At 48.3% G+C, this 15,026-nt stretch overlaps 1 protein-coding gene across 1 annotated transcript in view; it reads left to right on the plus strand.

The window, feature by feature from the left end:
* Positions 1-4,520: 4,520 nt before the first annotated feature.
* The window catches only part of LOC120896625 (ecdysone-induced protein 74EF-like), a 211,725-nt gene continuing 201,219 nt past the window's right edge, over positions 4,521-15,026 (plus strand). The window contains 1 exon segment of the mRNA XM_040300881.1: positions 4,521-6,375. The gene's annotated coding sequence lies outside the window, so the exon portion shown is untranslated.

Raw genomic sequence — 15,026 nt, forward strand, 5'->3', positions numbered from 1 at the left:
CCGTCGGTCGGTTGTTCGCTCCCGGGCCCGAGGTGATTGAAACGGTGGTGCATAACTTAAGGAAAGTGTGGAAAATAGTGCAAAAGTTTATTGCACCTGGCTCGAGTGAATGCAGCGCGCGAATGTGCACTTGCACCCGGGGGCGGCGGCGGGACGAAGCAGGTTCCGTTTTTTTGTTTGTTTGGTTGGTTTGTGTGGCCGATGTCAACGAACTGTTGGGGTTTGTAGAGCTTGAGGTTGTTGCTGGTCTGAGCTTTAATGTTTGACGGATCGTGGTTCCGATCAAACGCGGATTAGATAGGAACAAGCAAATGGATTGAAGAAGTAGGTGGATTTTTTCTTATCATTATTATGATAAGTAAATTGAGAATTATATTTAATACAATCAAACAAAGAAAAATGACCAATTTCTCTAGCAGTCTCTAAAAGCTCTTTCAACTTCCTTAAAATTTTTCTAACCATTTTATATTATCATGGGGGGTTTATTGCCTTACTTTCACTCATAACCACGATCGCAGCTTAAACAAAACTGCTTAAATTAATTATAAACTATGTTGCTGCACCGCTCCGCATGTCAGGGCAGCTTCATGTTTAATTTTCCGACAGATTTATGCTCGCGTGCCTATTGCTCGGCAACGTCCACCCACCCAGATTTATTTACCCTGCGTTCGCTTTCCTTTATCACGTGGGTGTTTTGAGCAAAAAGCCTCCTTCCCCCCGGGTGCATGAGATGCACGGCCATGCAGTGCCGCGATCATTTGTGATCATTTGCGATCGGGTTTTCGCGCTGGGGATCGGGAAACTATTGTCCCGCCCGTGGTCCCTCCGTGCGCCTTTCTAATGCTTTTCTCGAAATCTAAAAGGTATTTCTAACCGCTGCATTGCATAGCTGCTGTGAGACTATTTTTAGCTCCTACTCCTACACCAATAAGCGCAGATTGGAGGATTATCCCACCACCACGACCCCACCACCTCCCCGAAAAACATCGGTTATCAATGCCATCGAACCAAGCGTAAGTTCGGGCAGTTCAAAGCAAAAGGGGGAGAAAAGCAACAGGAAAAACCAAAACACACCACAACACGCTGCTCCACTGTGACGTCGTGTGCAAAATGCAAATGCCTTCCAGTTTTCCTGTTGCCATTTTCTTCCCTCCTCTCCCCACTTCAGCGCTTTCGGCCACATTGGCCATTGGCCCCAAAACTGCCCCCTCTCCACCCTTCCAACATCATGTCCGTTCATCGTTGGGTTCGTCGTCTGCATCGCTATTTTTCCAATGGAGCACTGCTCGAAGGCTGGGCCGCGCGCGCGTTCGAACGAGATTACACTGCCGCAGCCATGGTTTATTGGCACGAGAGTGAAATAATTTCACTTTTCTCCAGCATGTTTTCTTCGTGGCTTTCTCTCCCACCGGGTAGGCGCGCGTACCGGCTCCTCTCCTGCTTATGTTTTGCTTCTCCTCCCCCCCCTTTTCCTTCTATTCGCGTACAGTGCAGTGGCCTCTTGGAGAAGTGCACCGGTTTTGAGTGCAGTTCTTTGGTGGTTTTGTTTTTTTGTTTGTGTGTGTGTCCCTTCAAGCTGCAGCTTGGTTGCAGTTTGATTTATCTCTCTCTTTCTCTCTCTCTCCCTCTTGCCTATTCGATTGCACATCTTTACCGACAATTTGCTTAACCACGCTATAGATTCACCCAGCAACCCGGGTGTCGGTCGCTTTGTCTATTGTTGTGCACTTTTCGTAATATAATAGATCCCGTTGCGTCCCCCTCTCAGATGTTTTGTGCCACCCCGCTGTGCCACCCCTTCCCATGAAGGTTTCTGTGGTTGTGGAGTAACAGCGAGCGATCACTCTTTTGCCGGAGAGCAACGATTTGCCGCTAACGGCGTGGTGCGATGCGATGCTCATCGAAGGTAAGTGTGTTGCTGCATGGTGAAGATGCTATACACTCCCCACGCGGGGGGGAGGGATTGCAATAGAGCAGCACTTGGGAGGGAAGAGGAGGAGGAGGAGCAGGAAAAAAATAAACGCTCAAAGTGAGTAACCGGAGGCCTGGCCCGGGTAACCGCAGCTTGCCGCAGCGAGAAAGTTGTTTGGGGTTTAACGAGAGTTCAGCACAGCGCTTATGCTGGGGCATTGAACTTGAAGCTTAAACTGTAACGGCATCGGCATCGAGTTGCAACACGGGTGCGGGAGTTGTGTGTCCGAGGGCTTTGGAAGGCTTCAAATTTGCACGAAGGAAAAGGGTAGTATTTTTGCCACCGAAATGTACCGTCGGAAGTATTGGGCAGGCCGGAAGCAAAGAGATAAAAGCCCTTTCAAGGACGTTCGATGTATTTCTTATGTAGTTTTATGCAATTAATACAAGAGGAAGGAATATATAAAACAAAAATTACAAAACACCAAAACACACATTAAGATAAATTTGTATTTTTTACCTATTTTCCAACACCGTCACATCTCACTGGAGCATATCCAGCGTCGGACGCGGAGGTCGGAAACGATTGTCATTTACTTCCTGCACCCAGCGTCCCCCATATTGATATGATAATATTAAACACCGTTATTATGACCACCAAAAACTGTACTGCAATGTTTCACCTGCTGTGTGCCCCTTCGCGGTCAGGGCAATTATGCAAGATCAACCTTTACGAGGGAGCATCCTTTAACGGTTCGCTGACGCTAGCCTTCAAGAAAAGCCAACGTGCGTTGGTGGCGGGGTTTTGTCGGTGGCGTAGGCTTCATCACCTGTGGCCGCGAACGGTAGCGATTTATTTATTTCCGCTTTTAAATTGAAGGCTGTTTCGTTGGTGCTACTGCTGCTGCTGCTGCTGCGGCTCGTTAGACAAACGAGGCGATTTTGTCAGCTTTGTTGCCAGCCAATTACTCGCCACGAAGGATGTGTTGAGTAGATGTATCTAATGGCTTTTTGGGAATTACTATTACTTTTAGACTGTAGCTCAGATACTGAAAGGAGAGCTATCTAGCAAAAGTAGGTCAACTGTAACTGTTACGTCTGGAGATGCGTCCTCCCACCCCCACCCCGTCTATAAACAACGCTCAACAAGGGAGATGTTCTTCAGGGCAAACACAAAAACGAACAACTTAAGGAAGAAGGAGACACGAAAACGAACGCTTTTGCCAATTGCCAATTGCTTCGTGAAGTCGCACGGACAGTTGAAGCACCCCCATGCTGTAAGTGAGAGATCATTAGCACCCTCTCTTCTCGCTGCTTCGTCCTTTCTCCTCCCGTTTTTTTGTTGCCATTTTGCTGCAGCACCGGCTTCACTCTCGTTTGCGTTTGCGGGTTGAATGAAGAAATGAAGGAAAGTTCAATAACATTTCCCTTTCTCCGCTCAATGCGTCCCGTTTCGTTGAACTCTTTTCCTCCCCCTCCATTGGTCCATCCCCTTTGGGCACCGCTCCCCCCACAGCACCGATCGGGTTCAATGGCGGAAAAATTGCAACCATCAAACTGCAGCAGCAGCGCGGCAACAGCAGGCAACGTAAAATGAACCTTTTTCCCACCCGTTGGGCGCTCTCTGAGATTGATTTTCCAACCCCGCGTGAGTTACTCACTCACGCCACTCTGGGGTGGTGGTTGTGGTAGGGGTAGCTCGTGAAGGGAGCATACGCGAGCGTGAATTCATTTTGCGCGTGAGAGAGCGTGATTTTATGCTCGTGAAGGGAACATGGAAGGGAGACGGTGGGTTGTTTTTATTAATTTTTATCGCTTGTTTATGATTAGGAATGTGTGTATTTTAAATTTTTAAAATTTATAGCGCCTGTCGAATTAAATGGTCGAATATCATACATAACAACGACTGGTTTTTGTTTGTAAGTAATTAATTGTGTTTACTTCCTTATACATAAAAATTGATCTCAGCTCGGTGAGGTGTGATAAAATGGATAAAAAATACATTTATAAGCCCTAATTTTCAAAAAATATACATATTTCACGATGCAATGAACCGTTCGTTTCGAAGGGAGAGCGTGTGTTCTTTGCGAAAATAAGGCCCTTGCAAGTCATCTATCTCACGTTTAGCCGCGAGAGCCACAGCAACACGTGAGAGTGAGAAACGAACTTCGCGGTATCGCACTATGGGCTGTGGGGCAAATTAAAATTTAAAAATGCGTTTACAAAATTGTTGCGATGGTTTACGAAGCCAAAACAAGCCTTTATAATTGGAAATAATCGGTAGATATTAGGAGCAAAATTAAGAAGGATATGAAGGGTTAACTGTGAGCATTAAAAACAATCTTAAAAAAGCTATAAACTGGCATTTAATTTACTTGTTTCCTTTGCTTATTTACTCTGGAAATTTAAATTGAATATTTGAAGTTCTGATATAAAAATTTCGCCTTAAAATATGTTTATAAATATGCCCTCCTGCTTCTACACCTTTGCCCATTTTCTAACCAAAACGAACGGTCTCGCGGGCCCATAGTGTGGTGGGGGTAAATGCCGACGCAGCGCGCTCGGCCGCCCAGCGACGCACTCACGATCCCAAGCACTTCTTTTGTGACTTTCCGTTCGCGTTGACGCGTATCTCCCGTGTGTGTGCCGGTGCTTCGAAGGCGGAAAACCCGCGTGCTCTGCCTTGCGCTCGCTTTAGTTTGTTTGTGCGCTTTTCCCCTTTTGCGCGCGCGGTGCCGTTTTGTGCTGCGATTTTGTTTTGTTTCTCGCGTCTCAGGATCGTTTTGTGTTAATTTTTGGGTTCGAACGTTTTCGAACCTCCGCACAGCTCCGTCCCCTATCGTTGTCCTGCCCGCGAGGACACGATCTGGTGCAGGACGAAAGGGGGAGTGTTTCTTGTGATTCGTTTCGGTACGCTTTGCGTTGCATGCAAAACAAGCGATGGGCCGCTAAACTTTAGTGATCTTCAGCGGTACGATCATCCGGGCGCACGCGCACGCTGTGGATGGAAGAATACAATTCAATCAATACGTTCTGCTAACCATCGAAAGTGCACAGTGAAAGTGCACAGTGAAAAGTGACCCCAAAGAAAGGCCCAGCAAAAAGGGTCGTTCGGCAGTGCCACCACAGAGGGTGGTGACACTTTTGCCCGCGCAAAGATAATACGCAGTGATACCGATAGTGTCGCGTACGTGCGTGTGTGTGTGTTTAGATATTGTTAGCAAGCAGAGATATAGATAGGGGGAAAGGAAATACTAAATGTGAGTGTTCAACACGTGCAAGTTGGTGGGTGATACGAAGACATCGATGTGCCTTACACAGTGTGATGTTCAAAGTGACGCAAAGCGGCTTTTTTTGAAAAATAATAACGGCAAGTGTTCTTAAAACCTTCAAAAAAGCAAAAAAGTGATTTTGTGTGTGTGTGTGGTTCATAACAACATAAGAAATATACAACAAAGGCCTTTACGCGTGCAATTGTGCTCCATTACCAGCGGAATCTTCTCAAGATCGGTTCCTCGCCTGCCGCATCGGCTTTTTGTTTGGCGGACGTCTGTGATCGCCGAGGCTTTCCACCGACTGTGTTGTTTCGTTCCACGACAAGACCGAACACCTCTAGACAGCAACATCAGCATCTGCCGCAGCATAATTGTGGATGTTCATAATTGTCGTATAATAAAATTTCGCCTTCAACAATCTCGATCGAGCGCGGGCGCGCGTGTGTGTTTTGTGTGATATTGAAAATCGAGAGTGAAAACCAAACAGCCAACATCAAGTGGCAAAAGTAATAATATACGAAAAAAACGAAGAAAGGAGAGAAAAACCCCAAGTGTGTTCGGGTGGTGAGTGTGGCGATTGCGCCGCCGTTTACATTGGCGCCAGACCGACGCCACCACGGGTGGTTTTTGGGCGGCTGATGGTGGCTAATGAAAAGGAAAATAATGATAATCATCGAATGAGCAATAATAATAGCGCAGCGATACAAGCGATACGCCGATAAGCGCGGGCCGTTTTCCAGTGGGTGCCCCCTTCAAGTTCAGTGCCGCTCAAGTGCATCTTGCTTGATAGTTTTTGTGTGTGTGCGTTCATAAGTGTATGTGTGAGTGTTTGGGGCTTATTAGTGGAGGAAAAGAAGAGATTTCCCTCTCAAAAAAGCTACTCCCAAGTGTGCTTAACGAATTTCCGTGATCTGCCCGAGGGAAAATGGTTTTGTGCTTAGAGTGCTTAAAGTGAAGTTGGTCGCTTACGGTGCGAAACGAAAGTCACCACTTGAAGACGCAAACGGTTGTGCAAAATAGAACATCCGAAGGACGTGACTGTTTGGGGAACATATTGACAGGATTACAATCTCACACATCTCTCCCGAAGGGGAATAAAGAACGAAGGATTAGAAAACCGGCCAGCGGAACGGATTGGATTACCATGCGGAAGCAGAGACTTCAGTATCAGCCATCGAATGGATTCAAGGTGAGTGTTACAGCATCGTACTGGTCTGGCCTGATCGAGATATCACGAGAGTGAAGGACGGCACGACAACACGTTACTTAACCCATATTCGGAGCTTGGATGACGGGGAAAACCCCCCGGCTCGGCACAACGGTGGAATAATTTTGAATGTGATTTTCGACCGTGAATCCTTGGGCTTGGGTGGTGGTGGTGCTTAGTTTCCGTACGGTTGCCTAAGCCTCAAAGGGAAGTGCAACCCCGCTTGCCAGAGGGGAGGAGATGGGAAAGAAGCGTATTCAAATGTATGGCAGCGCTCGGTAGTCACGTGTTGGATGCTTTTGTGTCCGGCTGCTGGCACATCCGGATATTTTTGTGCTCGTGGTTTAGGAGTATCTTCCGTTTTAGAAACGAACAACCGAACGAGCTCTCAATAGAACGAAAACACATTGAAGCGTTGCATTGAAGGCTTCCAATTGGCGATCATTAAACGGATGCAGTTGAGTTGAGAAAGAAGTTCGCTTGATCGCATCATCCATTAATCGATAAGCCTGAATGGTCGACACGCATGCCATTCGGAAGCTTGTGAAGGTGATAAGCGTCTTCAAAACCCCTTCGAATTTTGCACATCTTTCCGCCGTTTGGCTTTGTTTTAACCCTCAAAAAAAGGAAGTAACACGCGCACTTCGCGTGCAAGGTTTGCGGAAGCGAAGGAGCATACATCCTGCGGACATGTCTTTGTGTGTGTGTCTTTGTGCGTCTGTTGGGAAAGGAGTCTTAGCCTGCTTTCTGCGTGGCTGACCATGGTGACCATTTATTTGACGTTTCATGCAATTTTAATTATCAACCGCATAGGTAGTTGACCGTGAAATATTTTTATTGTTCAGCATATGTACAAGGCGGAGTAGTTTCGATTAGCCCGCAGGGCAGAAACGCCTTTTTAAATGTGGAATATAATTCATTAAAATAATAAAACTTTTAAGCGAAAAAGTGAGCTGATTTACGGGCGCTACGCTACGGCTCACGTTAACCTTTTTCTTTCGCGTCGATCGCGCAGTTGTTGCTCACAACACACGCGACACGAGTGTGCGAGCCCTCCGTCCGCATGCGAAACGGTGCGCGTTGGCCACGAGCATGGTCGCATCACGGTCGAAGGTCAGGGTGTTCCGTACACGTTTTAGCCTTCCCCGCGAGTTAGCGCTTAGCCGTATATCGCGCCTAGCAAACACGCCTTTTATCCAATCGGCCCGAATAGCTGTTGCCTCCAAGCAGGTGGAGTTTTGGAAAGGAATCAGATTGTTCGATCGCAAAACTGATTGTGGTTGCCGATTGGCCGACAGCTTCCTGGTGGCAGGTAGCTAACGATCCTTTATTTCAAAAGCATTTAAAACACGTTGGCATCTTGATAAAATAGAATTACGGTAAAGCTCCGGAATGTTTGCGAAAAAAAGCTCTATCAGGTTGCATCATCTAAAACCTTCTTAATGACAAGTTGGACAAACAGGTTAGGTTTCGCATGCGTTAAGCGATCCTATCGCCTGGCAGCGACCAAACGCACGGGACAATTAGCTAAAGTGTATCCTTCACAACAACAAAAACCTCCACAACAACCGCCACCGGCAACCAATGTCACCAACCCATTACCGAAAGGCACGAGGCAGTCCGAAACGGGAGAGACGGTCGGAGGATGTGTATCAATAAATGTGTTTAGCGTTTGACAGCTGATTGACAGTCAGCGCGGACCACCTTTTGCGAGAGAGCGAGACACCCGTCCTACTCTCGCGCCTACTGCGATCGTGACCTCGGGGCACTTTAGTAAACGCCAAATCGAGTGCCGAAAAGCAAGAGCAAGCCAAAAACCTGAAACTAAAATCGAAGTTCGACCAACAATCCTCCACCAGCGTAGCCTTGAGCGTTTGCAAGATCGTCACGGCTCGCGCGTGTGTGTGTGGCGCGTACGATCGAAGTCATAATACGCACTCGTAACCAACGCACCGACGAGTAGCAGTAGTAGTAGTAATAGTAGTTTAGTGAATAAAACCGCCACGGTGTGATGAATTTTTCGTCAAACGGATTTCCTTTTCCTGCCTTCTCGTGTGCGCGCGCGCGTTTGGCTTCGAAATACGCCAGCCTCGGGTGCCTCTTGGGGTGCGCTGCGGCATTGGAAATCTGCATTTTTATGTTCCGTTGCTTCCCGCCCGTTGACCTTGAAGTGGTATGGGAAGGGAATGGGTGGTAGCAATATGCTAAATGTTGCTTTTTGTTTGCTACTCTGTCCTGAGCTCTTCCCCTCCTCCCAAAAATGGAAACAACACACAAAAATGGTCAAAATAAATGTCCAATTGAATATTTCCATAAATTTCGGGGCGATCAAAGACTGTAGACTGAAGCGAGGCATGGTGGATCAGCTGGAAGTCGAGAGTATTGTTTTGTTTACTTGATGCGTGAGAATGTTTGCAGTTTGGTTCGGTTGGTTGGTGGTGGTTGGCGAGCCGCCAGATGAGCCAGCCAAAATCGGTACTAATTTCAAGGTTTCGGTATCGAGAGATCTACCACGGGCGAAAACAAAAGGCTGTATTAATTATTTTGGCGTTAAGCCGGTCGTGAAGAAGTTCGAGGTTAGTAGCGCATCCTCTACCTAGATGGCGCGCTTCCGTTCCCAGCGGCGTTAATTATTTCACACAAAACGCGTCTTAAATCAGTGTAGAAAAGAATGAAAATCGCGACCCGGGGAGGGAAGCTCAGCTTCTCAGCGCTGACCAAATATGGTGTTTGTGTGTGTGTGTGTTGTGTGCGAACCATATTTCGTTCAACCGCCCCCCTCTCCCTCAAAAGCCTTTGTGCGTTTGTGCACAAGTGTTACCCGGGGGCTTGTGCAGCTGTACCTAAAACAAATAGATCGTGTTGCGGCAAAGGCGCAGGCGACGAACTCGCAGAACCGTTCCCAAATTTAGACCCACTCTACGATCGTTGGGAAGATTATTATCGCACCGCTCGTTCCTGTTACAATGTCAAAACCCCAGTGTGTCTATGTGTGTGGTTGGAAATAACGGCGATCATGCGACACATAACAAAACACTGGCAACACTGCAGCCAGGAAGTGGGAAGAGGAGCTGTTTGTATCAATATTTAACCACGCGAAACACGTCAGCGAGCCATTCGGGACGCCGAGGAGAGAACCTCATCGCACAGAAATAGTATTACACGTGGGAGTTTAAAAAAAAGCAACTAATTTATGCTCGTGCCATTAACGGTGAGTTAGAAACTGTGCAACACTTTCGCTATTGAGTAATGGGTTGGATTTTACCGCCCGCTCCTGTAACTGCACACTATGCGTAGCAGGATTTTTTTCTTCGTTTTGTTGCATTCATTACAGAGCACATCGTAAATTGCACACGAGCCATTCGCTGAAAATCGCTCACTGGCACGATCTGCAATTCCCGGAAGCGATCAAAGTTCTGAACGATGCTGCGCGCGTACTCGCGAGTGGAGGTGATCGTTGTAAACGGCAAGTCACCACATCACCGAAAAGACGGGAGAGAACTCCCCACTCCTTTTTAGCCACGTGCTGCTATAAAATGGAAGGGAAAGAGGAGAAAGGACAGGCAAATAGTAAACGTGCTGAAGAAAAGTTGCAAATTTGTACGGCAAAAGAAAATAAAACGAGCCCCAGTTTTCACACCGCACACGTTAAAACGCAACAAAAAAAAAACGCAGTGAAAAGGGCCGAGTTTTGTTTAGCGAAAATGGAGTGCGCAAAGGGGAGACACGACGGAGTGGTATTACGTTGGCAAAATGTAAAATTTCGCTCGGTCCAGTGCGGCACGCGGCTTCTGTTTATGTGGAAAAGGCACGTCGTCGGGGTGTTACACGAGTGACCCCTCGAATGAAGTAAAAACTTCGGAACGTTTGTTGTTGTTGCTTCGCTAACAAACAGAGAGGAGCAAGCAAAGTCGGGGAAGGAAAGAAGCGAGATGGACGGGAGAGTTTTGCATTTCGTAATGTGCATAAACGTTTAGAATAAATTGTATAACATTAAAGCCCGACGACACACAACATCACACTTCAACAGGCGAGATTCGAACCCAAGCACGCTTCACATTTCCATAACGTGCGCTATCATCCTAGCAACTAGTGTACGAAGCGTCCCGCTCATTTCAGCGCTTATTGTTTACTTTATTCTAGACAAGATTTAATGCACACTTCATCACTCAGGAAGTGAATCGAAACGGATTGCATAATGTTGATACAATTCCTTCAGAAATGCATCATAAACAACTTATAGTCTCCTACTCTCTGCCCCTCTCCTCAAACCATGTGCAGTCAGGGCTGCACGTGGGGTGCAAGGTTCGAGTTTCGGGTTGCAATACAGCAGTCGGCACAAGCCGTGGGTCATTCGACGAGGGCGTCAAGTACTGTGCGAGTGCCCGCTCGTTGCCCTCACGCCAGCCAGTGTCGCCCGGTTCGTGAGTGACCGCGGAAGGCTAGGCCGAAGGTTAGTGAGTGTGTTTAATGAATCGATGAGCCTTTTTTTGTATTGCCATTTTTGCATAACGGCCGTAAAGGACATGCAACATGCACACACGTGCACACTCGCACGAAATCAAATTGTGCTGAGATCATCCTGGCACGCACGGCCTGACAACAGCTATTGGTACTATTGGTACAAGCACACTATTTACCATCCGTACAACATTTACTGATTGCGCTTGCTATCATAACAGGAGCGGGTGGTCGATCATAAACATCTGCCCCCGCGCGGCACTACTCGGTGCGTTATCGGCATTATCAATCGCCACAATTGTTTCGGTTCAAGTGTAGTGTTTGACTTCTGTGTTATTGTACAGCTTAGCTACGATGCGAGCTACCGATCGTGAGCGGACGGTTTTTTTTTATTTCTAAACGAGCACTGAGTCATGTGTACGGATTCTAAGACCTTCCGCGTCCGATGCCATGTACCGAGCAAGTAAGGCGCTCAATGCAATGGCGTTCAGAATGCACCCCGGCCACGCACACGCCAGCGGGATTAGCATAATCGAACGGGCTAATGCCGCACGGTGTTGGGTGTGGGCTAGAGCGCCAGCAGTGCGGGGGTCTCGGCTTGCAAACAACGTGTCCGCATTGGGATAGGTTGTGAACCTCGCCGTGAGATGCAAGGCGACCTCGCGGGTGCGAGCGCGCGCGCACACGAGCTGGTTGAGCTTTAGAAGGCTTTGCACGAAGGATAGGGTGTGAGTGTAGGGTAGCACTGTTTGTATTCCGCCCGTAGGAAATTATAGACAAACGTGCATGCGATTAGCCAGCTTGCCCAGCAGGGCGATCGGGCGAGTGTCGGGGAGGGCGTTCTCCGAGTGTCGCCGAAGCTGTCACATTAATTAAGCTATTAATTGATTGCATCGAGACAATGCTCTGTAGTACGGCGTCAAGGAGGGGGTTGGTGAAGGAAGCGGTAGGCCAAAATTACTTCCACCTTAGAGGGCCGATTTGCATACGAGTGATCTTAATCTCAGTTTTATCGTTCGTACGGCACCGGGCACTGGCAGGTGCCTCGAGAGCACTCTAGAGGGACGTGGAATAAATTAGCTCGAAAAGCACACAAAGTCGCACAAGAGTAGTAAGTTGTGCGGCTTTATGTGTTACATTGACTGCATCTCGCTGTACATGGGCGAAGGTAGCGAAGGTGTCTGGCGCTGATGGAAGATCTTCTGACATCTCCGATGCCTGATTGCTCCAAAACTGTACTTCCTGCACTATCCTATGCACGGCACCACTCGAAAACTGCTCGAACCGAGTCTTGTTGGACCGCGTCCAAGCAGTATTTTATCGAATTTCATTATAGATCCAGCCAATGCAGACTGGCCTGCATCGCCGACACACTGCACCACAGTTGCAGATGCGCACATTCTGGGCACCCTTCCTCCCCACCCCATTAGTTGCAGAAGGCCTCTTTGCACGCGCGTCGGCTCTTTGTTTCCTTCCTGGTGTCGGGTTTTGTGCGAGTCGAACACACCAAACACACTTGTGCATCGCCGGCAGAAATCGTGCCAGACCTTCAAATCGATAGACTATTGCCACTATTGCACATCTCCTCGCCCCCCCACTAGTTTCTATGACCGTGTCCCCGCCCTGCATGCTGGTTAGTGTCGCTGCAACGCATCCGCGCAGTGACGCAGCAGTGATGAGTGAAATGTCTGTGTGTGTGTTTGTGCATTTGGCCTTGAGACCTAACGCCCTCCTTTCTTTCTGCTAATATGTGTCTGTGTGCTCCGGGTTGTAAGATGTAAAAGATCGCCTAAATATTGTCCGGCAGCAGATCGGGAATGGGATGAGTTTGTGCATTATTGCAGGCGTCACCATTACTCGCCAACTACTACTACTACTAGACATTTCACATTCCCTCACGGTTCACTCGCAATCCCTCTGAGGTGACGGGTGTTAGCTAGGAAGGACCAGTCGCAGTAATAGCTGTGAAGGTTCCGGTACAGTCCGTGGCAGATTGGCGCAACTTGTTGGGTCGTAAAACACGCACATCCCTCTCACACACGATGCGCTTCTAGTAAGACATAAAACTAGCCCTCGTTCGTTCGTTCTCGTGGTAGAGGACGCGCGGATGCATATCGGTGGATCGGTGCAACGCGTGCGAAATGCATCACCGCGAAAGGCGGACCCCGCACGGAACAAAACAAACGCCCCACGGTCGTGAAGATAAACGAATAAATAACGATATCTTGTGCCCGGCTCGGCTTGCCTCGGTTGTTGTTCTGTTGTTAGAGCACAAAGAGCTCTACTTGAGGACTTTCGAGGCGGATCGCGGGGGCGGGGGTTGCTTGCTGGTGGCCAGAAGTCACAGTAAATAGCTGTACTGCGGATGTATTGCAGCTCCCGGTGCACGCATACCTGCATTCGAGGGGCGTCGGCGTCTGTAAGCAATCTGTCTGATGAGTACAATAATCACCCTGCAGGATGGATGTGGACTTTTCGGTGGAGGACATGGTGCATTCTAGCCACCTCTATGGGAAATAGTTGATGCGAGTGATGCAGGCTTTAGCCTTCGAGCGTAATAGGAACTTTGAGAGCAACAGAAATATGAGCTATTGAACCATTCAGCTCCAGCACATCGACTCCACAGTATCGACAAGCTGCGTTACTGAGCTACTCCAATAGCGCCCACCACTAATTGTCTCAAACTCAAATCCATTTATCCTAATTGATGTTAGACTGAGACACACTCGGTCTCCTTCTCGCCGTCCCGTCTCTAGTGCAACCAATTAACCGTGAAGTGCATGAACGTGTTCTAGCTGCGTGTGTATCGGCCCTATGCATTGGGGCACCGTTTTGTGTGCTATGTGCAGTGTGTGCGATCGCGTTAATCATACTTTTATCACCCCTTCTCGGCCTGTACTTCCGGGGGGCTCCCTTGGGTGACCCTGGAGCGCTTGCACTGCACTGGGGATTGCATGCGTGCCGAGAGACGGAAAGCGGAAGCGGTAATGCCGTTAGAATGCACGGCTGATAACCTCGGCCGATGCGTATTGTGTGCGCTGCCGCAACTGGATGCAACTGGTGTGTGCAAATCGTGGCGGGGCGTAGTAGATCGCATGCGATACAATGCCTAAACGTGCTCTAGTTCTAATTTCGAGCAACAGCTCTATACATCTTCGCACTGTCGGTGTGAGCGCAAACTAATTACTGCTGGCAGGGGGGTGGAGAAGATCTAGGCTTCTGAATAAAGTGATTTTGTGCGGCGATATTGGATTGCCGTTGGGGGAAATGAAATCGATCCATTAGCAGCTAATTTAAAATCATTGAGCACCCCGCTTCCGAGCTAATATAGATTCCTCCCCATTCAAACAGTTCGATCCTACCGTTGGATTCCTTGTACTGGCACGCTCCGGCATGTCTAATCTTATCGGATAGTTGCCAAGGTGAAGCACCACACACCCCTACCATCCATCTACTCCCCTCCCCTCCCCCGGGGGCCTCTCCAACTATTGGAAATTGATCGTCTCGCGCACTCGCGCTAAGTGGAGGACGACCTTCGCGCGACGAACCCGGACCGAGCTTGGGAAGCCGCCTGCCAAACAACTTCTCCCGTTGTATTGATAAGGCCTTTCGATGAGTGACCGTGAATTCCGTGGTACGCCGTTCCGTGGTGTGCTAATCAGAATGAGCGAGCGCGCGCGAGCGCACCACCAAACTGTGCAGCCGAGTAGACAGTGTGGCTCAGCTAGTGTTTTTTTTTTTTGAAGTGGAATTGGTTTTAGAAGTATTTTTGTCTCTGAGATGCGTTGAATGATAAGGACTTTGTAAGAGATACACCGAGATGTTGTAGTTATTACGTCTGATGATGAAATTAGGTATATGGGTGAAGTTGGTTATGAGTTCCTACTAATCATAAATCTAGAACACCAACCTCCTTTAAGCCAGCAGCTTTGACACTTCCGAGACTTTTGCCATGACCGTTTGGACACCACTGGAACTCAAATAGCTTTTAGAACAATAACAAAACAATTGCTCAGTACCAGCACAACCTGTACTCGTACCCGTCGGTTTACGTAAACTAGCACAAAACCCAACCGCATTCGATGAAGGTAACAAGAAAAAGGTGCCTCTTTTTGCAGAACTCAGCACAAATTCTTCGATCGATGGGGTTTGCTCAGCACCGAGGCGGGCCC

The sequence above is a fragment of the Anopheles arabiensis genome, chromosome 2 (genome assembly GCF_016920715.1).
Source record: "Anopheles arabiensis isolate DONGOLA chromosome 2, AaraD3, whole genome shotgun sequence".
Taxonomy (NCBI): Eukaryota; Metazoa; Arthropoda; class Insecta; order Diptera; family Culicidae; genus Anopheles; species Anopheles arabiensis.